This window comes from Hemibagrus wyckioides, linkage group LG10 (assembly GCF_019097595.1).
Source record: "Hemibagrus wyckioides isolate EC202008001 linkage group LG10, SWU_Hwy_1.0, whole genome shotgun sequence".
Taxonomy (NCBI): domain Eukaryota; kingdom Metazoa; phylum Chordata; class Actinopteri; order Siluriformes; family Bagridae; genus Hemibagrus; species Hemibagrus wyckioides.
This window is the reverse complement of record NC_080719.1, coordinates 22,632,033-22,656,033: the sequence shown is the minus strand read 5'-3', so window position 1 is coordinate 22,656,033 and position 24,001 is coordinate 22,632,033.

Here is a 24,001-nt window from a genome sequence, read left to right as displayed (position 1 = left end):
ACAATAGATCTCTGTAAAAGGACAGATCTTGATGAATTATTTGGTGTTTGTGTTCCATATGTGCTTCCATGCACCGTTTGATGATTATAGGCTATGAATAAAAGGCAAGATGAAGTAATAATTATATTTACAGTTGACTGTCTGGTAAAACTGTTGGGTTTAAAAAAAAGAGTTGTTTTTTTCTCTGTATCATGTAACACCTTAACGTGAAGGCCTATGTTTTCTGATTCTTCCCTTATAAATTGTGTGTCCAGATCATGATGGAAGTCTGGAATACGTGACTAGTCAGGGATGTTCTCAGATGTCACCCATGAAGCTTCCTCTGGTTCATCGCTCTGTCAAAACAAGTGAGGAGGAGAACAAATGTTTACAAGCAGCAAGTCTTCAGGAGGAGAAGGATGAAGATCATCAAGTCCATAGTAGAAGATAGAAATATGACAGCTTGAAGGTAAGTTTAACAAATGTGAGAAATTCCGTCTTGATAGACACACCATCTGTCTTCAGTGATTGACGTCTGCTTGCATTTTTCTGATGTCAGATGTCTCATTAGAGGTGCATATGAGCAGCAGCACATGTCTCTAGTCGCCTTTTCATCAATTTATTGCCATGACATCTGAGGTTTTCTTGATTAGGGAAAAAGTCTGGGCTGACATCCTAAGATGTACTGAAATGGGGTCAGTCCAGTGGATGCACCGGTTAAGAAATTCCCAGGGTACATAGCAGCTCCAGTCATCCTTTGAAGTGCTGCAACATGAGCGTAGAAATTTTCCTATTTCCTGGTTGTCCTTTGTTGCATCTGGAAGTGAAACGTATTGATAGTGCTTGCAGGATGATTTCCTTGCAGGCAGTGTGAAGTGTAAACCCCTGCAAACAGGAAATGCAGTGAGAAGAAGGGGCGTTAAGGGCATTTTCACATCATCAAGGTTAAACACAGCAGTCTCACATCATCACCTGGGTTCTAACGACACCCAAAGGGATCAATGGTTTAACTTTGTCACTTTCTCTGGAAATGATTAATGTCGTCCTTCAGGGTCATTGCAGATAGGAATAAGAAACAGAAACAAAAACAAAAGAATATCTAACTCATTGTACACAAGCATGTCCGTTATAGAAGTTAAAATCTATACGAGATAAAGTCCTGGTAGGATGATTGACAGATTCAGTTTTCAGTACATTGTTTTAGTGTACAATGCAGCCATGCTAGCTCTGATACAGAACAGGATTACGTCACTCACCATCCAGTTCACATCGCATCACCTTCTTCTCACTGCATGTCACAGTACCTGCATCAGTTTGTCTAATTAGCACAAGTATTTAAGCATTGTGTAGCACACCAGGTCGATATCTAGCTGTCACTCTTAAGCACAGTGATCGCTTCATCTCTTCAGGTCATCAGTATCATCAGTAGCATTTCAAATCAGATGTATTGTCGCTAAAAATGAAACATTCTGGAATACTCTGGACTATGGAAATGATGGACTATTGAAACGACTATCTGGACTATTCTGGACTATCCTACTACTCTTGCCTCTAAAATCAAACGATCTGGAACACTCTGGACTGTGGAAACGGCTATCTGGACTATTCTGGACTATCCTACTACTGGTTGCCATGGTGATAACATTTACCAGCAGGCGGAACAACTAGCATTTCAAATCAGATTTCCTTCCACTAAAATGAAACATTCTGTAATATTCTAGACTATTAAAATGATGGACTTTAACTTTGTTGTGTCACTGGACATGCCCACATCTAATCACCAACTCTATCTAAAAAGGAATGAGCATAGCTTTATTCATACCAGTTTAATGTTACTGTTAATGAAATATGCCAGTGGAAAGTTCAGGAATGAAACTGTGGCTTCAATAAAAGAGCAACACGTTATTTAAATGCATACAATAAAAAGTCCAATATTAGATTATGTTCAGATGGGGTCTCTGGCTGAGAACAGCTTACTTCTCACTATTTAGGAAGCCGCTATATACCATTAAAATTTCCCTATCATAATAATAATACAATGCCAATATATCAAGAAACATGATGGCTGACATTTAAATACTGAGTAATAAGTCAGAACCTACTTTATTTTGTATTTATTATTTACAACATACACTGATCAGGCATAACATTATGAACACCTGCCTAATATGTGTTGCTCCCCCTTTTACTGCCATGACAGCCCTGACCTGAGGTATGGACCCCACTAGATCCCTGAAGGTGTGCTGTGGGATCTGGCAACAAGATGTTAGCAGCAGATCCTTTAAGTGCTGTAAGGGCCTCCATGTGATACTTACAGGATTTAAACGATACTTAAAGGACCTAAAGGATACTTTTTATAGATACTGACCACTGCAGGCTGGGAACACCCCACAAAAGCTGCAGTTTTGGAGATGCTCTGATCCAGTGGTCACAATTTGGCCATTCATCAAACTCGCTTAAATCCTTACGCTAGCACATTTTTCCTGCTTCTAACACATCAACTTTGAGGACAAAATGTTCACTCGCTGCCTAATATATCCCACCCACTAACAGGTACCATGATGAGGAGATCATCAGTCTTATTCACTTCATCTGGCACTGCTCACAATGTTATGGCCGATCTGTGTATACGCTACAGTGTGTCCTGTAGGTTGCGAGCTGGGGTCTCCATGGATTGGACTTGTTTGTCCAGCACATCACATAAAAGCTCGATTGGATTGAGATCTGGGGAATTTGGAGGCCAAGTCAACACCTCAAACTGGTAGTTATGGTCATCAAACCATTCCTGAACCATTTCTGCTTTGTGGCACAGTGCATTATCCTGCTGAAAGAGGCCACAGCCATCAGGGAATACCGTTTCCATGAAAGGGTGTACATGGTCTGTAACAATGCTTAGGTAGGTGGTACGTGTAAAAGTAACATCCACATGGATGCAGAACCCAAGGTTTCCCAGCAGAACATTGCCCAAAGCATGACACTGCCTCCACCGGCTCGTCTTCTTCCCATAGTGCATCCTGGTGCCATGTGTTCCCCTGGTAAGAGATGCATTCATCAGACCAGGCCACCTTCTCCCATTGCTCTGTGGTCCAGTTCTGATGCTCATCTGCTCGTTGTTGACGCAGGGTCAACACAGGGGTCAGCATGGGCACCCTGACTGGTCTGTAGCTATGCAGCCCCATACGCAACAAACTGATGCACTGTGTATTCTGACACCTTTCTATCAGAACCACCATTAACTTCTTCAGCAATTTGAGCAACAGTAGCTTGTCTGTTGGATCGGATCACATGGGCCAGCATTTTGAAGGGATTTTGTTCAGTATAGGTGGATCAACATATTTGCTCAACGTTAGTTCTGAATTTTTAGACACCCAAAAAAATGTGGCAAACTATCAGCCCTTATTCATTGCAAATTTTCTTTGACTTTTTTTTGTATATAAACTTTTATTAAAATAGCACAACTTACTCACTAAACATGTCTCGTATGACTACATTGTGGATAAGAAGGACATTGGATTTAACATACATCTATTGAAGGTGAGAATTTAAAGGAAGTGGTGTCTCAACATTGTTCTGAGAAACCGCTAACAGCTAGAAGCCATCCGTTTAACAAGTCTGCTTCGAGCAGCATTCTAGCAGGCTTTCTAACCCAGTAACTGAACAATTGCACTGCTGCTGCACCATTTGAAGTCTGTGGGAAGCTGGAAGCACTGCTGCAGGTGCTGTGATGTACTGAACATTGTCTGCCAACTATTGTCATTTAACTGGCCAATTATTAAAAAAATAAAATAGTACACGTGTCATATCCATGCGGGACATTTCACTGTCACACACGAGAGGACACATTCCCCTGAATTCTAACAACTCTTCCTTAGTTATCAGTCCCACTTCCTGCTGCCAGCATATACACAGAACACGAAGACTTGATGTAATTATGAAATATTGCTGTGTTTTTTTCTGTCTCCTGTATATGACTCTTGCTCCCGGTTCTGTTTTCCTCTTTTGTTGGATTTTGATTTTCTCTGCCTGGCTTTTGACTCCTTGGATTTTGAAAATCATTGTGCTTTTTGTGGATAAAGGAAACCTTCTGTACTGAACCTCGTGCACAAGGATCCTAAATTTCCCTCTGAGTCCCGTTTATTACAAACTGAAGCCTGGCCCATTTCTGTATCTAACTTTAGTTATTGGGTCACTGGGACAACATCAGGTATCATAAACTAATGTAGAGTCTTAATAATGTAATTATATTACAGCTAGTCTTGGGCCACTTCAGATGCTGATTAGTCCAAGCAGATCATGACGGTGATTATGGGAATGATTACTATAGTCATGGTCAAAAATAAAATTATTTTTAGAATTCATTTAATATAAATGTGTCAGAGTATCTTCTACTGTGAGGTTCAGAAGCTGCTCAACAGTAATATTATTTTTATATTATAAAAAAAATGGATCTGAAGAATTTTACAGAAAAAAAAATCTGTAAAATAAATGGACAAGCAGGCCTCGACAACAGCTTAAACTTTTATAACAATTCATAATGTGATTGCATTATGTTCTAAAACTGATTAATTTTTTATGTGTACCTCTTCCCAAATTAGCCATTCAATACTTAACTGTCAATAACTGTCATGGACAGTTCCCTTCCAGACAGCCAGACAAAAATCTAATCCTAATCCAGAACCGTCTGGATTCTGACCTGTGTCCCCTGTATTAGTACTTCATTTCTTTATCTTGGTGCTTATGTTGATCTTATTCTGGGTTGCATTTCTGTTTAGTTAGTCTTGCCTAGCCTTGTTGTGACAGCCTTTTTTTACTGTTTTTTTCTTCTTCTTCAAATTTTGGTACTATTCCTGCTTATTGTACGCTTGGTTAGTGTTTCATTCTAATAAACATTGTCTGGATTTGCATCCCCCTCCAGGGAAGTTGTTATAATTCGAACGAGGCATTTTAATTCCTGCTGTTGGATTTCATAGTTAGCTGACTAATCAGCTACTTTAAAAGAAAAGTCTGTAAAATCTATCTTTGGGGATTCTTTCTTTCATCCTAGCATCATTTTAATTCTTGAAAGCACAGAATTTACATCTACAGTATTTAGCAGAAATGCTTGTCCAAAAGAGAGAAATGTCAGACAGCTAGGAGAAGTTCATTCTACAGCTGGGGCCCAGTAGAGCTCAAATCTATAGCCCTTTCTTTCTTGTACCTTAGATGGGAATGTGGTGCAGGGTAGGCTCTGAGAAGTCACATCATGCAAGCATATTATTATTATTATTATTATTATTATTATTATTATTATGAACACTTATTTGGCAGGTAGATGAAGCCAGTGGAGGTTTGAACCTGAAGCTCTAGATTAGTTGCAGGGGTTGGAACTTAGGAGTTAAAGTGAACAGGCTACTGAGTGGCATCTGTGGATAGAAATGGCCAGATCCTCCTGATGTTGTAAAAGAGAAGCCTGCATGAAAGAGTCACATTAGCAGCATGACCAGAGAATAATGCTGGTTGTCTAAAACTACACACAGGTGTGATGTGATCTGTGAGAAATCATAGATCTTGACATAAGGCTGGATCTCAATGGATCTACTGAAGCTCATCTTGCAGGAGTTTCATCTTTGGTAAGGAGCTAAGATTAAGACTGATAAGATTAAGATTATCCAGATTTGCTGAGAAACTGTACTGTGAGGAGAAAAGTAAAGGATGAGTTGAGTGTCATCAGCATAGCAGTGGTATAAAGCATGTCTGGATCAAAGTGTCCGCTTGGAGAAGATGTGGATCTCCTCCTTGTCATCTGATCCCTACAGGTGAGAAACAAATCAATGCCATGTTAGGCCGCTTATTTCAAAGCTCATGAGGATAGACAGAAGAGTTTTATGAGGTCACCTGAGAGGTCAAGATGGATCAGATCGATCAAGAGTTTTATTTTAAAATAAAATCTAACACTGAAGCAAAAGGCAGGAAAATTATTTTCATCACTGTTCCAAATCACAGTGATCCCATGAGATCATAAGGGTTAAATAAATATATAGCAATCTGAGACAGAAGGTCTGACTTCTGTTGATAACGGAGTGTTTTCAGACCCATCTGGGTTGATGTGTGTGACTTCAGGCATGCTGTGTGTGTGAAGGCCCAGCAGGGAGTGTGTTTCACCTGCTGATGTTTGTTACAGTCACAGCAGGGGCAAGTCTCTCTCACTCTGTCTTGCTCTGTTTCTCCACAGTAACTGCATGACTTTATGTATAAAAATAAAAACTCATCTACCCATGTCTCTACACTCACAGCCTCAAATTTGTTCTTAACCCTATGAAGTTGCACTCTTTCTGTTCTAAAGAAAAACTTAAGTGAGTGTACCAACTGCAGACTTGAAGAATATCATCATCTTAATGACAACTGTGATGCTGAGCCTCTCACAAGGGTTCCACCAGGCCCAGAGTACCCTGCTGAAAAGGGATAAGCACCGTGGGGACACAGAAACAAACAAAGCCATATAAAGCAGAGGTGGGGCAGAAATCAACCTTGCATGGCTGGTGGAAAATAATACTGTGATCACTCACAGCTAGGCTTGCTTCATTTCTATTCTCCATGATTTCTAGCATGTGCAATAACAGGACAACGAATTGCAATTACAAAGCAAATGAATTGTGGGGTGACTAACACTTTTTCACAAACCTGATGTTTATATCCCCTGTATTTATGACTTACACAGAGGCAGAGCAGACTGTTAATGGTGTTTACAGAAAATTGCTTCCACTTTAGTTTGACAACCGGGGGCCTAAACTACACTACCTACAATTGTCTAGATCAGGGAACTACAACTAAGGATGGCTAAACAGCTCAACAGCTTTTTAAACATTGCATCTGTCCTCTTATGCAACACAGAACAAAAGGGAAAAGACATAAATGGCATGGCTATCTCTAATCTCTGTTAATGAACTGAACTTTATAATTGCAAAAACAAGTGTAGCATCGAGTATAGGCACCTGTGTCAGGGATTTAAGTTGGAGGGGGGTACAAAACACATACAAACACATGCCTTTAAGCCATGGTTCTTGGTACCTTGGTTCCGGAGTTCTGGGCCACTGGTTAGTCCGACAACCATGTGAAGGCCAGAGGGTGGTGGAAAGATGAAAATGGCAGGGCCAGAGGGCAGAGTGATAAATACAGAGAGGCTAGAGGGGGAGTGATGCTCTTCATGAAACAAGGGAGCAGAGTAATGTCCTCAGCAAAACAGGAATGCGGAAATTATGTCCTTAGCTGATGAGGGTGGCAGGGTGACTTCATCAGTGGGGCTGGGTTCGGAGCAATAAAGCCTCATGTCAGGGGTCAAAGAAGATTGGACACAAGAGACCTCATCTGCAGCTTGTGAGGCCCCCTCTTCATCTGGCTTCATCGTGTTTTGCAAGGCTCCCTGTTGACACCTGGCTTGATCGTGTCTTGGGAGGCTACCTTGTCGACACCTGGCTTCATTGTGTCTTGGGAGGCCACCCTGTCGGCTTCTGGCTTGAGCTGGGTTGGAAAGACCCCTCCCGCTTGACCTATGGCCTGAGTGCAGTTGTAAGGGTGCTGTCTGTGTTTGACCACATAGACCCAGCCAATACACAGGTTATAGCTTCCACACAAAAAAAAGAATCCAGGTTTGTGCAGAAGAGTCTTTATTCTGTCGAGCTGTCTCTGGTTTCCTGGATTTAATTGTTCTGGCCTACATGCACCAAAGCATGTCTGCAGTATCCATATTTCTATCAGGGATTGAAAGGGGGTACAAGTGCAGAGATGGCTTAATTGGTCTAATCCAAAATGCACACAAGGTACATGAACAAGAACAGCAAGAACTTGCTGATGTGAGACTAATAGTGCTACCAGGGACATAACTTAATCTGTGTTTATTTAATGTAAATGTGACTCCAGTGCACATGATGTTATGAGGTGTAGGGGCTCATGTAGGCTCCTGACAGAACCCCCCCTTCTTCTGAAACAGTGTGACAAACAGAGCAAGGTCATTTGAGATACGGTGGTACACATTATTAAAAACGCTGTAATAGAGGAAATTATCTCTTATGCAGTTAAGATGCTTTGAAAGTGAGGAAATAACAGTATAAGAAAGAAGTGATTATGAGAAATGAGGGTCATATATAAAAACTGAAATAAACCCCAAGACATCAGCTAGAGAGTTCATATTTGGTCGCACCTGGGTCTTCTAGCAGGGGTCTTAGAAGGATCTTTAATTTTGTGAAATTAAATTTGTCTTTAATTTTGTGGATAAATTTGTGAAATCTATAAAGCTTGTGCTTGGTGTTGTGTTTTTGTGTAAAGTGGTGGTGATGCTATTGTTTAGTATTTGTACTTGTGGCAAGCAGGTTGTGTGAGGTATATATCACACACTTACACACACTTGCACACACACACACACACACACACACTGCGAATTTAACCTGGAGGAAGATTTGAAAATCACACTAGCTAGTAGGACAGGATCACAGACTCACTCCACACATTTCACAGATCCCCCAGAGCACTGTGGAGCACATCAACCCACCATTCTGGGCCTCAAAGATCCCTTACTGTGTGTGTGTGTGTGTGTGATCTATACATCACACAACCTGGCACAAGGACAAATACCAAACAATAGAATCACACCAAGCACAAGTTTTACAGTTTAACATCATATCTGCATAAACAAACAATCCATCAGATTAGATTCATTTCCACAAGACTACATGATGGCTGTGGAATGGGTTCACTGTAGGAAACATCTATTGATTTCACAAATTTACCCCAAGCCCTGATTTGTCATTATTATGTATATTGATATAGTTGTTGTGTTCCAATCAGAAGTCAGTTGCTTCATTAGGCAGCATCATAACAACAAAAGAGCCTCAGCAATCGTACATTTGTGACCGCATTCAGGATCATTTTATGTCATCAGGTTTCGAGGGCTTCAATCAAGATGTGTGTTTCTGTACTGTCACTTGCTAATTTAGCTCAGGATGGAGCTCTGACTAGCGGCAGCTGTTTTCCTAGCGATTAGCCTCCTTTGGGTATTAATCAGAGGACAAAGAATGAGCCGCTTCAAGAAGGAAGCGTGTCCACCAATTTTGTTTTTGCTCACATGAATATCACAGGTAATAATTACAGTCATTTTACATGTTTGTGAAGAGGTTTTCTTGAGGGATTTTGATATTCCTTCAACTCCTCATACAAGCCCACTCCCAAACTGTAATATTGATCAATTGAGCAGTCAGTACATACAGTACATACCTGCAAAACTTGTATAATAGATAACATTTTTCAAGGATTTATTAGTCGACACCCATATAAATTCATTCATCTCATTCACAAACATCCTGCTCTCTGAACTGGTCAGTGCCCCTGATACATTTGGGTATTTTTGTTTTTGTTTTTTTAATACTGACTAAGTTGCTTGGTTGAGGTCAAGATGCAAGAGGCTGCTGAACCAGGAGCATCACCATGGCAGCATCATCATGGTACACGATATGTTCAGAAATTCTGGACAGAAAGTTCTTTATATCTATACGCTCCAAGCTGTCTATGACCCCCAGGTCAAGTTTTTGTATATTTTTGTTCACTTTCCTGGTTCAGTTCATGACTCCAGGGTGTTGAGATACAGCCTGCTTTTGTTGTTCAGGACTATACTCACCTGCTGACTCTTTCTTTTTGGGGTCAGGCAGATATGAGCATCAAACAGTGTTCAAGAGATACTACTCAAAAGCTTGTGTCATCATTGTTAGGGCTTTCAGCATAATGAAGACCTGGTGGAGGTTCTTTTACCTGGGGGCCTTGAAAATCCACTCTGTAAACAGGGACTCCTCTCAATGTACATGCAGTTAAGCCACTGTTCACTACAGGAGCATGCCTAATAATCTGTTATTGCTGAGCCCTTGAACATAGCCTTGTACAAGTGGCTTGTCTTTCTCTCTATATTTACACAGTATAGGCACTATACAGCCATAGGTTTGCAACAGCATTTACAATTCACCCCTATGGGGTAAAGAGATAGGGTTGGAAGTTGAGGTTAAAAGTGCACATTCGATATATCTTGCATTAGTATAAGAAAATGAACAGAAGCTCTTCTTCAAGTGACTGGGAATATCAGCAGGTCATGATCAGAACATCAGTAAGATCAGTCTGTTGAGAGGAATATTTATAGAGGGTTGCCCCTTCAGTACAATGATGAATTTGTTCAGTGGTGTACAATCTATAGGCACAGGTCTACAGAGACGAGGAAAAAAATAATACGGCCAGCTGATCATCCATCATATTTTCAGAAAGTGAATATGTAAACCAACAGAATGGTAAAGGTCAGGTGTACACAAATATTGGCCACACATACATGCACACACACACACACACACACACACACAGCTCAGATTCCTGCTCTTTGAAAGAAGAAGATTTGAAGAGTGGTTATTTAGGTTGGTTCATCTGTTTCTTTGAGGTTTATATATGGAATAATAAACATGGTGCCTCTGTTCACCTTTTAATGATCATCGTTACAGCATAATTGCTGCACAAATCATTTTACTTGACATATGGCATTAGACATGATGGTTATGTGCAGTAATTTTGCTATAATGATGTTCATTAAATGTCCTGTATATATAAAGAGCAGTGACGTATGTCTTGTTCCATCTCCTGGTCAATTTAGATTAGCCAGTCCATCTACCTGCATGAGCCCATCTACCGGCATGGAAACTGGAGAACCCAGCGGAAACCCAGATGGACATGGAGACCATGCAAAGAAACTGGAGAACCCAGCGGAAACCCGAACAGACATGGAGAGAACATGCACAGAAACATGCAAGGAAACTGGAGAACCCAGCAGAAACCCAGATGAACATGGAGAGAACATGCACAGAAACATGCAAGGAAACTGGAGAACCCAGCGGAAACCCGGAGAGACAGGGAGACCATGCACTTCATGCTGTAACCTGACAGTAACCCTAATCCCTTTATTTCACCTGGGGAGTGAGGAGCTGTGGGGCAGCTATATTACCCCCTATACCACCCTGCTAAAACCCAATATCAATGATGAGAATAATAAAATACAAGCTGATGACAGATCAGTAACAATACAGCATTTTAAAATATCAGTAGCTAGTCTTACTAAATTGCACCATCTGCTGTCAGACAGGAAATGTATTTATTTTATTCAGTCAACTTTGACTAGCAGGATCGAACAAAATACTATCATCATCAGACATACATACATACATACATAAATAAATAAATAAATAAATAAATAAATGAACAGATTGACAGACAAACATTTGATAGGTGAGAGATCACCCATAGGTACCGTCACCCAGCTTCATAGCTGCCATTTATGTACAAAAAAGTCAGCTAAATCATGACTTCTAACACCATTCTGTGAACTTGGCATCATTAAAATGCCATTGTGAGCCGCATGGAGTAATAATGTAAAATCATAATGCTTTAAAGCAGCTAACAGCTTTCTGACAAAAATACTGATGGCAGAAAATGAGATAAAAATGAGAATAATTCCACTAATCATGAACAAAGGGAAATAGCTACCATATAGCATTTAAGCTAATGAATAAAAAGTGATTCACTGCTAGCAGATAGCTAAAGTTAGCCACTTTAGCCTCAATTTCATCCCAAAACTCCTGGTCAATTTCAGTTACTGCTCATCCATATTTAGAATTCAGCATATTAATTTATTTTGTTCTGGATGGAAAATTTAGTTCTTATGGTGAAAATCTGTATCGCGAAACAAGTTTTCCCATAAGAAGTAACGTAAATGCAGATAATCCGTTCCAGACACCCAAAGATATGACCAATATGACCAATACGAAGTGTATGTAAACTGTACGGCTGCTTACAAAGAACTGACCTGAGCATTGCATGTCAAGGGTCCTCACAGGAAGTCTTGCTACCAAGCTTGGGCTCAAAATAGAACAGACCACCCACACCACCAAACTGTCAACAAAAAAATCTGAAAAATCACCTAGCTTTTGAGCGCATGCTGAAGACAACGTTGGTATCGTGGGTTGACTCTTTTCAACAGCTTTCACTGACAGAAAAAAAAATAGGTAATATTGGCAAACTCACTTCAGTTGGCTTTGCTTGGCTTTCCACTGACGCTAACAAGTTTTGAACGGCTCCTGGACGTACAGTACATTCAATTCGTTCGTATGCAGATGCAAAATTTCTAGAAATATCAAAATTCATAAGGCAAAAAGGGAGGGCATTCGTATGCCGAGCTTCCGCTGTACATATAACATTAGGCATGTTGACATTTTATTATAAATTGTTATTTTAGTAATAAGGCATTCATCTAAGCTTGTTTTACCAAAATCCATAGCAAATAAAAATGTAGCTAATTGCAAAACGGAGCAGCTGCTGGTTCACATTAAGTTCATTAATCACACAAGTTTCAGCCATCAGCATTCATTTGTTGCGCACCTGCAGCGTCTCTCATCTGTCTCTACGTTTGTCGCGGTTTCTGTATTGACCTTACTGCATGTTTTCAAGCTTTCCTGGCGGAGTCAGTGTCAAGCTGGTATGATGTAGCCTCGCTAACTACGCAGATCAAAGATCATGTGTAAAATCTTCTGAAATCAGCATTCTGCCTCTTCAGGGAATCCATGTGGGGCAAAATACTGATCACGTTTAATGAAATCATGCTACCGTCCCTTACTAGTGGTCACTTCATGTCCTGAAGCTGAAAAATTGGCACTTCATAGTGAACCTTTAGCACAAAAAGAGGACATAATATATTAAAATGATGTCTTTTATCAGTAGTTAAATAGCAGCAAATTTGTATAAATAAATAAAAATATTTATATATACCAATTCTTTTCTGGGTTTGTTAATTCAGGGCAACTACAAATCTCACACCTACAGTTCAAGAGGATTTCCACCTGACTCTTCTATACTAGGAAAATAACCATCATTATGTTGGGTTTTTTGTTATTTTTTTTTCCTCTCTCTAGGAAAGACAGAGAATAATAGGTGACTTTTGCCACCACAAGAAATAACTAAAGAATGATTAAAGCCATTATGCCGCATGTGTGTGTGTGTGTGTGTGTGTGTTGTGTAGACACAGTGAAAATTACACTCTACTCTGTGAAAATGATGAAATATTAGGCGTAGGTTAAAAAGGTGACTGAATGACAGAAAGATACATAAAGCGCTGAAGATAAACAAGTTTCCAAATGAAAAATTTGAGAACTTTCGCTTTCTGATTGACTGCATGCACGACTGAATAATCTTCATTCACTTGTATATATTGCTTTGTCTGGATTATAGGGAAATAAAACAACAAATTTCAGCTGAAAAAACACAGCAAGTGTTTTCTCTGAAATCACTAATCAACCTATTGAACCTGATGAGCTTTTATTTGTGTTTGGTGTTTCAAGACATGAGCATGTCCAAGTCTCACAGTAGCTTGTCTGTTGGATCGGATCACACGGACCAGCCTTCACTTATATTATTTCAGTCATGTTTGATTTGTGTTACTGCCTCAGATGGATCCATTTCTATCAGCTCACCAGTCTTAGATTGCTGTTGTCTCTGATCCTGGCTGCCTGGAGCTTGAATGACATCTCCTATGAAGAGCTGTTGCGTCTCAATCCGATCATCAAGGGCATCCAGGGCGTAGGTGTCAGAATCTTTATTAAAATACATTCAATACGTTTTAGAAATGTTAATATAAATCGCCAATAAGGTCAATAAGAAGTCTTAATTTGTTTGAAATGACTACTTAGGGATTAAAGGTCCTTTTGCATTACATCTGCCGCTGATAGATTTTCTTTTTCTTGTTCAGCACAGAATGTTTCTCAACACATCACTCAATACTCAAAAAGGTCACAAAAGGCAAGGATCTGTTAAATTAAAAACCAATTCGCACTGGATGTGTGAATTTTCTGAAGCGCAAGTAGTTCTGCTTCCACTTTAACAAGAGTTTCAATTTAGTCCGGCAGCTTTAGAGGCACATAAAATGTGATTGTGTTCTACATCGTTATCGGCTTCCTACGGATCACAAGAGTGGTTTTCTGGGGAAGTGTCGATGTCTCTTCTTCTGCTCATTTCCTTGCCAAGTATAAATAACAAGGTCCCCAAAACCCTGTGGACCATGAACTTCACCTCACGTGGGTAGCTTTATATAGGGGTGGTGGTAGCTCAAGTGGTTAAGGCCCTGCGTTGATCAGGGTTCAAGCTCCCTGACTCACCCTGCTCCAGGGACACTGCATCATGGCTGACCCTGCGCTCTGACCCCCAAGGATGGGATATGCGAAGGAAGAATTTCACTGTGCAGTAATGTATATGTGATGAATAAAGACAACTTAACGTATATTTCAATATACATTCTCAAAACGGTGTAAATAAAAGGTCGCAATAAAAGTATGTTTAAATTCAACAACAACTAGAGCTGAACTAAGTAGCACTTCATTAGGAACACCTGCTGATTTCAAACAATTATCCAACCAGCCAATCACACGGCAGCAGATCAGTGCATTAAATCATGCAGATATAGATATGAGAGCTTCACTTATTATTTATCAGAAAAATTTCAGAAACTGCTGATACACTGATGACAAGAAAAGTCATAAAACACAAGATACCTGGTACTGTGCTTGTAATAGGTTTTCAGGATGTTTGTTAATAAGATTCAAATGCTTTGTGATAGTTTCCATCAGAAATTAAAATGCTGCCATATCAAGAACAGCACATAGCTCTGTTCATAAAGAATTGTTATGAAAGTTGTCTGTTATCTCCCTGGCCATTGGCTGGGATAATGATCCATGGCATTTCACAGCAGATGAGGATAAGGCAGAGTTTGAATATCTTGAGCTCTGTAATTAATGATATAGAATTATTAATGATATTGGACTCTGTTCAAGGCCATTGAAAAAAAATCAACAACCAAGCTGTCAATGCTGGGTCCTTGAGCAAGGCCCTTAACCCTCAACTACTCTGTTGAATAAATGAAATAAATGGAAATTGTCCTGGGTAAGGGCTTGCGCTGTAAGTGTAGAAAGGATGCCATATTTTTTATAATTTAGGAAATAAACAAGTTAATGTTGTATATCAGACAGTTGATTACCCAATTAATCTTGTAATCTAAAAGTCTGTCGTTTGCATAAGTAATTAATTTACTGTCTGTGGAAAACCACCCAGATCAGACAGGACTGTAGGTGGCCACTTGCCTTTTCCTGCACACATGTTGATTAATATGATCACTGCCCTGAAACCTTCCAAGTTTTTCTTTAGTGGTTATGCAGATGAAGTAGTCATGATGGTCATTTAGGACAAGAATTAAAATTCATATTTAATGGGGTCTGTGCCAACTGATGTGTGTTTAAACCAAGTATGGAGGCATGCTAATGACCGTTTCAATCACTAAAATGGCTTGCAAAACCATAACGATCTGTTTGCATATGCTGCCTGCTTGCTTAATGCACTCAAAATAGTGCCTAGGTCCATTTCGTTTTTGTTACACAAAGAGTTGAAAACATATTTGTCCTGTGATATCACATCTCAGGAGGCATTTCACAATAATCCAGTGGAAATGTGTGATTGTAATTGATTTTGTTACTTTGATCTTTAAAGGCAATTAAGAACATAACTAAAGTTGATTACAGATCTGCTGGTCTCAGGGACAGAAAATGCAGTCTGAAAAAAAACAGGAAATATGTTTTTTTCTTTGCTGTCAAATTTAACTCAAGAGGTGATTTAAAAAGTAAATGTGAAAATAAACATATGAAGATAGATGAATGGGGAGATGGCAAAGCGGTGAAATAACTATTTCGAAGCATCTGCATAAATAGTCCTAGTTGTAATCACATTAATCATTGCAAGATGGGTTTAATTCAACAAAATAGCTTCATTATTTTGCAGCCTATAAAATAGTACATGATCCTGCACTTTCAAAATTGTGTGCTTATGGTTAATTTTGCTCACAAATTAATGAATCTACAAAATACAAACTTAAGGTCATGAACTCATAATACACCGATCAGGCAAAACATTCTGAGCACTGACTGAATAAGACTGAGTATCTCCTCATCATGGCACCTGTTAGTGGGTGGGATATATTAGGCAGCAAGTGAACATTTTGTCCTCAAAGTTGATGTGTTAGAAGCAGGAAAAATGGACGAGCGTAAGGATTTGAGCGAGTTTGATGAAGGGCCAAATTGTGACGACTAGACCACTGGATCAGAGCATCTCTAAAACTGCAGCTCTTGTGGGGTGTTCCAAGTGGACCAAGGAAGGAACAGTGATGAACCGGCAACAGGGTCATTGGCAGCCAAGGCACATTGATGCACATGAGGAGCGAAGGCTGGTCTTTGTGATTTGATCCAGCAGACGAGCTACTGTTGCTCAAACTGCTAATGCTGGTTCTGATAGAAAGGTGTCAGAATACACAGTGCATGATGGGTCAGGGCTGTTTTGACAGCAAAAGGGGAACCAACACAATATTAGGCAAGTGGTCATAAGGTTATGCCTGATAGGTGTATATGTGACTGTTAGCATTTCCTGGAATCTCCCACTGTGCAACATGCTAGGAATGACACTAACTCAATGAGCTTTATAAATTGTACCCTTGAAGACGTCTGGTGTATCTGTGTGCATGCCGTGCATCCTATATGATGCCGGCATGACATCACTGCTCCCCCATGGTCCTCTGCCCCTACTCACAAATAGCATATGTTCCTCCATATATAGTATAGTAATATTGCACTTGTCCAACATGGCACATTGCATTCACCAGCACTGTTACTTTTTCTCTTGAGTTTATGGGACGTATAATACCATAATAATACCATAATACCACATAGGCACACATGTAGATAGTAGGTCTATTAGAGGTGCAATTTTTCATTTGCAGTTTTCCATAAACAGAGGATTTATTTCAATTTAAGCCTTCCTGTTTAATCTAAATACAGAAAGACCTCTCATTTGCAGTTCAAACTAGTACTCAGAAGTTACGATCACATGACCCTCATCTAATCACGGGCTCCCAGGAAAATTTCTCAGTGACTATAAACTACTACTAATGACCTACAACAACAAATGGTCTCACATCACAGTAGGTAAGTGGAATTTTTGAACTTTTCCTATCTGACACACTTACTTTGATTAAAAGGTACAGGCTCATTATTGGAACCTAGAATAATGAAATCTACAATAGGGGCAGAGTTTTTTCTTACAAAGCCATTATGCAGCTTTCTGTTTAGAGTTTAGGAACTAGACAGGTCTAGGATAGATAAAAAAAAAACTATTTGTTTTGTTAAGCCTAATTTTAATATCTTTTCTCTTAGGTAAAGGTACAGATCTGTATGGATCATCTGCACTTTGGAAAACTGGGATATTTGGATACTGGTGCCCCTGACCCTTAGACATTCACACAGGTTTGTTGCACTTTCTGTCCCAGGGTGTTTTCATGTCTAATGTTACCTTCTGGCTCTCCAGTTTAGGTATATAGATAGTCTTGGAGTCCCTGATTGCACTCTGCACACAATATACTTCCTCGTAAACCATGGCAGGAAAACAGCACAACAATCTGGATTCTTTCTCTCTTTCTCCTGCTTGATCCTGATGCTACTTCTGTTTAGAATCTTCCATCACCTTAAAAATCATTCACTGCTGCTGAGGCTAACCCCACATGGATAAAAAAAAGTATACCCTGATGTTCGTACTGAAGATCCTTTCAACATACTCGACATTATAGCATACAGTTGTGGACGAGACTCATAATCAACACTATTTGATCTTACCCAGTAGAGGAAAGCTTCCCTTTTGAATCTGGTTTCTTTTAAAGTTTGTTCCTCATTTTATCTCAGGAAGTATGCCCTTTCTTCTTTGGCTTGCTCAGTAAGAAGAAATCAAAATCCATAGCGAGATTTCTGTCAAGCAGCTTTTTGATGGTGTCCATTGTTAAAAGTGCTTTATACACTAAATACAGTTTCATTGAATTCTGATGGTTTGCATGTAGCCGTAAACAAATGCCTGGGGAAATGAAGGGAAAGAGTGGTTAAAGACTGGATTTTTTCAGAAATCGAAACCAGGCTAATACAGTAAAATGGTTCCATTTGCCACAAAATCTTAATGTCCTTTAACTCTTCTAAAAAGCACAAAGTTTCCTTGTGTTAACATGCTTCACTTTTTCTCCGCCACTTTCATGTCATACCTTTTTCTTTTCAACACACTTAATTTATACCTTTCCTGTAATCTTTCTAGATTTTGACCATTTCATGGGCTGTTACACTTTTCAGTATATTATTGGTGCAGATGTGAGTCAAATAGCTTCCTTTTTTGCCTTTCAGTTTTATATTATCCTGTTTAATTCAAGTTTGTGGGTGTCACAAAATGCAAAATGATCAATGTTTTCATCTTCATACTCTCATGCTTATTTTCATCGCCTGTTAATCAGTGTTTCTGAGATTCTGAGGTTTCTTTTGGCTGAAATTATTGTTCCGTTTAGCTTACACAAACATTTACACACTTTACTAAAAGAGTAATTGCACAAACTGTAGCGACTTGTATCTGCATCTTTAATATACAACATAAATCTGCTTGACAGCTTGACACTGTGATCAGTATCGTGATCATCTTGCACCAGTTCTGTCCTTAAAACCTAATGAAGTTTTCCCATGCTCAAATCACCTGCAAACTAATTTCATCTTATATGAAGTAGAGTAGAATTTTCAATGATAAAACTTATATTAAAGCCTAGAACAGGTTGTTGTTATTCTTTCGGCTGCTCCCTGTTCGGGGTCGCCACAGCGAATCATTTGGTCTGCATATTTGAATTCGGCACAGGTTTTACGCCCTTCCTGATGCAACCCTATCGTTTTATCCAGGTTTGGGACCAGCAATGAGAGTCATGAGAGCATGAGATCCTGCTGCTGAACCACCAGGAGGCTCTATTGAAGCCTACAACCAGTAAAGATGTAAAATGTGGACCATAGTGATGATGAACGACTGGCAGCAGATAATCATCTTATCTTCTTCTGCTCTATGCATCACTCCATAAGGATAAAAGGATGGTGTTTGCAGAGTGAGGTGAGTTTTGTCCAACTGGCAATGCATTCCCTTTGTGTTTTTTCCTACAAAACTAAATGACAGCGAGTCTCTTAGCACCTGAGCACCTGCCAACCTGCCACTGCACTTCACCTGGTTCAGGCATCGCTATCACGCTGACCGCCACTCTAACTACTCCTAGGAATCATAAAGCTAGCGCTGCATTGTTGCAATACTATGCATTATTCACAGTAAATGAATAAATGCATTATTTATGGTACACTGTGAGATACCGAGGTATTCAGTCTGTACAATACTGCATAGCCCTATTTATTTTATCACAGTGTTTACAATACACTGACACTTTAATTTCATTCAGGCCTGCTGCTTATATATTCTTATATTTTTACACCCCAGTGCACTGCCACCACAGTCTTTCACTCTATTCTATTCTTACTAAACTTACAGTCTGCATTAAGAAAAGTCCTGTAGAATGGTTATTATCTACCAATTTACAAGATAAACAAAGAAGTCCAATGCAAAAATACAAAAGCAGATATTGTTGTGGAGGGAATATCCATGCCAGAATTAAGAGCTGTGAAATATTGAGAATAACAGCAGTAAATTCTACAACATATAACATCACATTTTAGCCACATTCTCCTTCAGCCAGTTAACTAGCAGAACCATCTAGAATATGAAACAGAAAACACAGAGAGTTATATAAGGTAATGAGGTAGAACAGTGTGCTTTAAAAAAACTCAGTGAAGGTATATGGTGAATATCTGTATCAGCACCGGCATTAGCACTAGCAAGGCCAATTTTAACTATCTTGAGCTCATGAGGTGAATTTTTCTTTTAAAATAACACTTATGATATCATAAAAGAGAACAAAGTAGAATGGCATTGAAAAAAAATCACAGCTTCGAAGGACAGGACACCGTTAGCTCTGACAAGATGCTGAAGCTCAATATCATGCTGATGTAGTCCTGCAGTAATTCATGTGCGAAGGAAAAATGGACGGCTGTATTTATTATGAAAAATGTCTCAAACTGAGTGTCACTGAGTGAACTTGTTGGAATATTTCAAGGGGTTATTAACTGCGCTAAGAAGGATTAAGGGTAAGATAAAGTTTTAATCACTCTGCACTGGTCAGAAGAGAAAGCAAGGAAAAGCATCAACACTGGGAGTGATGGAAAAGGCAAAGAAGAAGGAAAAGACAGAGGGAAATAGAGTGTTAGCCTGTTTGTCATCACAAGAAGCATTTGTGTGGGAAAACCTGTCTGTACTTCATCAAATTCTATTCAGTGGAGATCTTGGGGATGTGTATTATTATGGAAAAATATGGACGCAAGAGATTTAAAATTCTAAGCCACACACACACACACAGTGTTAGATAGTTAGATAGAATGTACAATATCAATAATATTGTGCAGTTTGTAGAAAATTTCCTGATATAATCCAGATCTGTCTTCTTCCCTGATCTATGTGTGTCTCCATGGTCCACTACTGGATTTTCAGCACATAAACCTAGACTACAAGTAAACTACAGGTAACAATAACCAAATGACCAATACCTCCCTGTGCACTGTAGCTGTTTTAGACTTTTGTCTGGGTTCAAAATCATAGATTTACCTCATAGCCCTAGCATTTAGAGGCCATTTAGCCATCATAGTGGTGCTTGCTCTCTGTATTATGACTATAGGCATAATGTAACTGTAGACATTCACAACAATGCAGCTAAGGTGGAAATGTCAAGGTCATCACAGGACATGTGTAAGTATCCGTGCGAAAGTGTATTTTGTAAGATTCAGTAATGACTAGTTTAGCATTCATTGAAGAATCATAAGCTAAGCTAGCTAAACAACCCTGCTTAAAAATGTCATACTTTTTCACACTGCACTTTTATATTCCGCATCACGATCAGATTGCAGTTCAGCATAGAATATATTCTGAATAGACACATGATCATTTAGAGTTAAAATGATGTGCGCTTCAATAATCCTGATATTCCCGGAGAGACTAATTGGTCTTTTTCCTTTTTCTTGACTGAGGTCATAGCCTATAATTATCTGTGAGCTTGTAAACAAAGAGTCCTGCAGGATTTATTTATTCCAGCTGAATAATTACAGAGGGGAATGTGCCGAGCAGCAAACTATTCACCACTATTGATCATTTCATCCCTGGGATATAACACACTGTTCACACTTACTCTCTACTTCATCAGACACACCTTCCTTGTAGCTGTGTAGATAAATAGGTTTGTGATGTACAGGGAGTGGGGATGTAACCTTCACCACAGCCATTTTCACACCACAGCCTCACCGCTGGCTGAATATTTTTGATATGTGGATAACCACTTAATAGAAAAGTGCTGTGTTTTAAAGCCCCAGCAATGCTGTTGCACCAGACCAACTTATTTCAGCACCATAGAGGCCATATGTCAGCTGGGAATAATCCACTATCCACATACTTTATAGTGTTATTAGCTTCACTGTGGTCCTGGAGAATCCTCAGTCCTGCATAGTTAGTTTTTTTTCCAGCTCCTGTGCAGGTTTGTTGGTGGTGGAGTGACTGGTGGTGAAGTTAACAATGTTTATGTCACCTTCTGGCTCACCCTTTTAGTTCTGCTGTCACAGCTAGTCATGCCAGAGTCCCTGTTTACACACAGTGTGCATCTTCTTTAATCATGACATGAGAATATCGAATCTCTCTCTCTCTCTCTCTCTCTCTCTCTCTCTCTCTGTCAAGCTACACATGCTACTCAGATACCACTGATCCTGACTCCTGCTCTCTGGACCTGCCTGATCCATCCTGATCCATTACTTCTGGTTGGAGTCTCATCACTTGAAAATCACCATGAATTATAGTGGGATTCCAATGATTTATATTCTCACTCTCTGTGTTTATAATGATTTATAAGCCCACTCTCTGGTGTTTATAATGATTTATAATCCCACTCTCCGGTGTTTATAATGATTTATAATCCCACTCTCTGGTGTTTATAATGATTTATAATCCCACTCTCTGGTGTTTATAATGATTTATAATCCCACTCTCCGGTGTTTATAATGATTTATAATCCCACTCTCTGGTGTTTATAATGATTTATAATCTCACTCTCCGGTGTTTATAATGATTTATAATCCCACTCTCTGGTGTTTATAATGATTTATAATCCCACTCTCCGGTGTTTATAATGATTTATAATCCCACTCTCTGGTGTTTATAATGATTTATAATCCCACTCTCTGGTGTTTATAATGATTTATAATCCCACTCTCTGGTGTTTATAATGATTTATAATCCCACTCTCTGGTGTTTATAATGATTTATAATCCCACTCTCCGGTGTTTATAATGATTTATAATCCCACTCTCTGGTGTTTATAATGATTTATAATCCCACTCTCCGGTGTTTATAATGATTTATAATCCCACTCTCTGGTGTTTATAATGATTTATAATCCCACTCTCTGGTGTTTATAATGATTTATAATCCCACTCTCCGGTGTTTATAATGATTTATAATCCCACTCTCTGGTGTTTATAATGATTTATAATCCCACTCTCTGGTGTTTATAATGATTTATAATCCCACTCTCTGGTGTTTATAATGATTTATAATCCCACTCTCTGGTGTTTATAATGATTTATAATCCCACTCTCTGGTGTTTATAATGATTTATAATCCCACTCTCCGGTGTTTATAATGATTTATAATCCCACTCTCTGGTGTCACCCAGATGAGGATGAGGTTCCATTTTAAATCTGGTTCCTCTCAACGTTTCTTCCTCATATCATCTCAGGGAGTTTTTCCTCACCACCTTCACCTCATTGCTCAGTAGGGGTAAATTTCTAAAGTTCTGTAAAGTTTCTTTGCACCAGTGTCCATTGTTAAAAACTCTATACAATGCAAGTGATTTGAAAAGGAACAAATCTAACTATAACTAACTACATACTGAACAGGAAACTGACTTTAAACCTCAAATTGTCTAATTCTTCTAATTTTCATAGACATTCTGTCTATTTTGTCCAAAATGTTTCATACTGTATCATAAACTATATAAGTAAGTCTGTTACTGGGGTGAGTGTGTGATGATACAAGCGCGAAGGTTTGCACAACCAGACAAAGTAAAAGATTCAAAACTCAGATAAAACAACTATATTAAGCTGTTCTTATTCATACAGCCTTTTTTTTTAATATGCAGAGAAATCAGCAGACACATCAAACCATCATTGATTTGCTAATGATACACAAGGTAGGTCTTTTTTTTTGCTGCTTGGCTGCCCAAAAGAAGCAGAGAAGAAAAATAAGTGCTGAAATGACAGGGTGCATAATTCATATCATCATCTGCACCAAGTGACAAGCTCAGCAATTACCAGTGACCTCTGAACAACAGGAAATTGCTGGCAGAAGAAAACTCAGTCATCAACATGCAGATGCAAAGAAAAGGAGGGAAAAAAAACATCTTTTCATCAGTATCTATCCCAAATGCTAGAATCAGTGTTTCACTTGCCATTTGATGGGTTAAAGTTGAAAAATCACTGTTGCTAGGCAACTGGGCGATATGGACTCCAAAAGAGTCCTTGCTGTTACTTGATGGAAATGTGGATGTTATCATTTTTTTATGGACTGTCAAAAAGTACAGTAACATTGAAAATGAGAAAAAACATCACACAGAATATTTACGTTTTCCATGAAAGTGATTATATAGTACCAAGAGAAAACTTTCACTGTAAATACACAACTAGTGTTGACTGCTGAGCGGGAAATACTGAGCAAGCTGTAGTGTATTGTACATCACAACTCACACAAACCTTCAAAATAGTTATGGTATTAGTTGTATTCTAGTTCTAGTCCTGGTTCAAGTAGACATGGGGGACAGTTCAAAGCCTCAATGCCTAGACACATATGCTAGCTTAACAAAACAGGCTAATTTAATTCAATCTAGCAGTTAATATCGGTATATTAATGAAACTTTTTTTTTTTTCAAAATACACGGAGTCAAATCTTCCAGGGATGT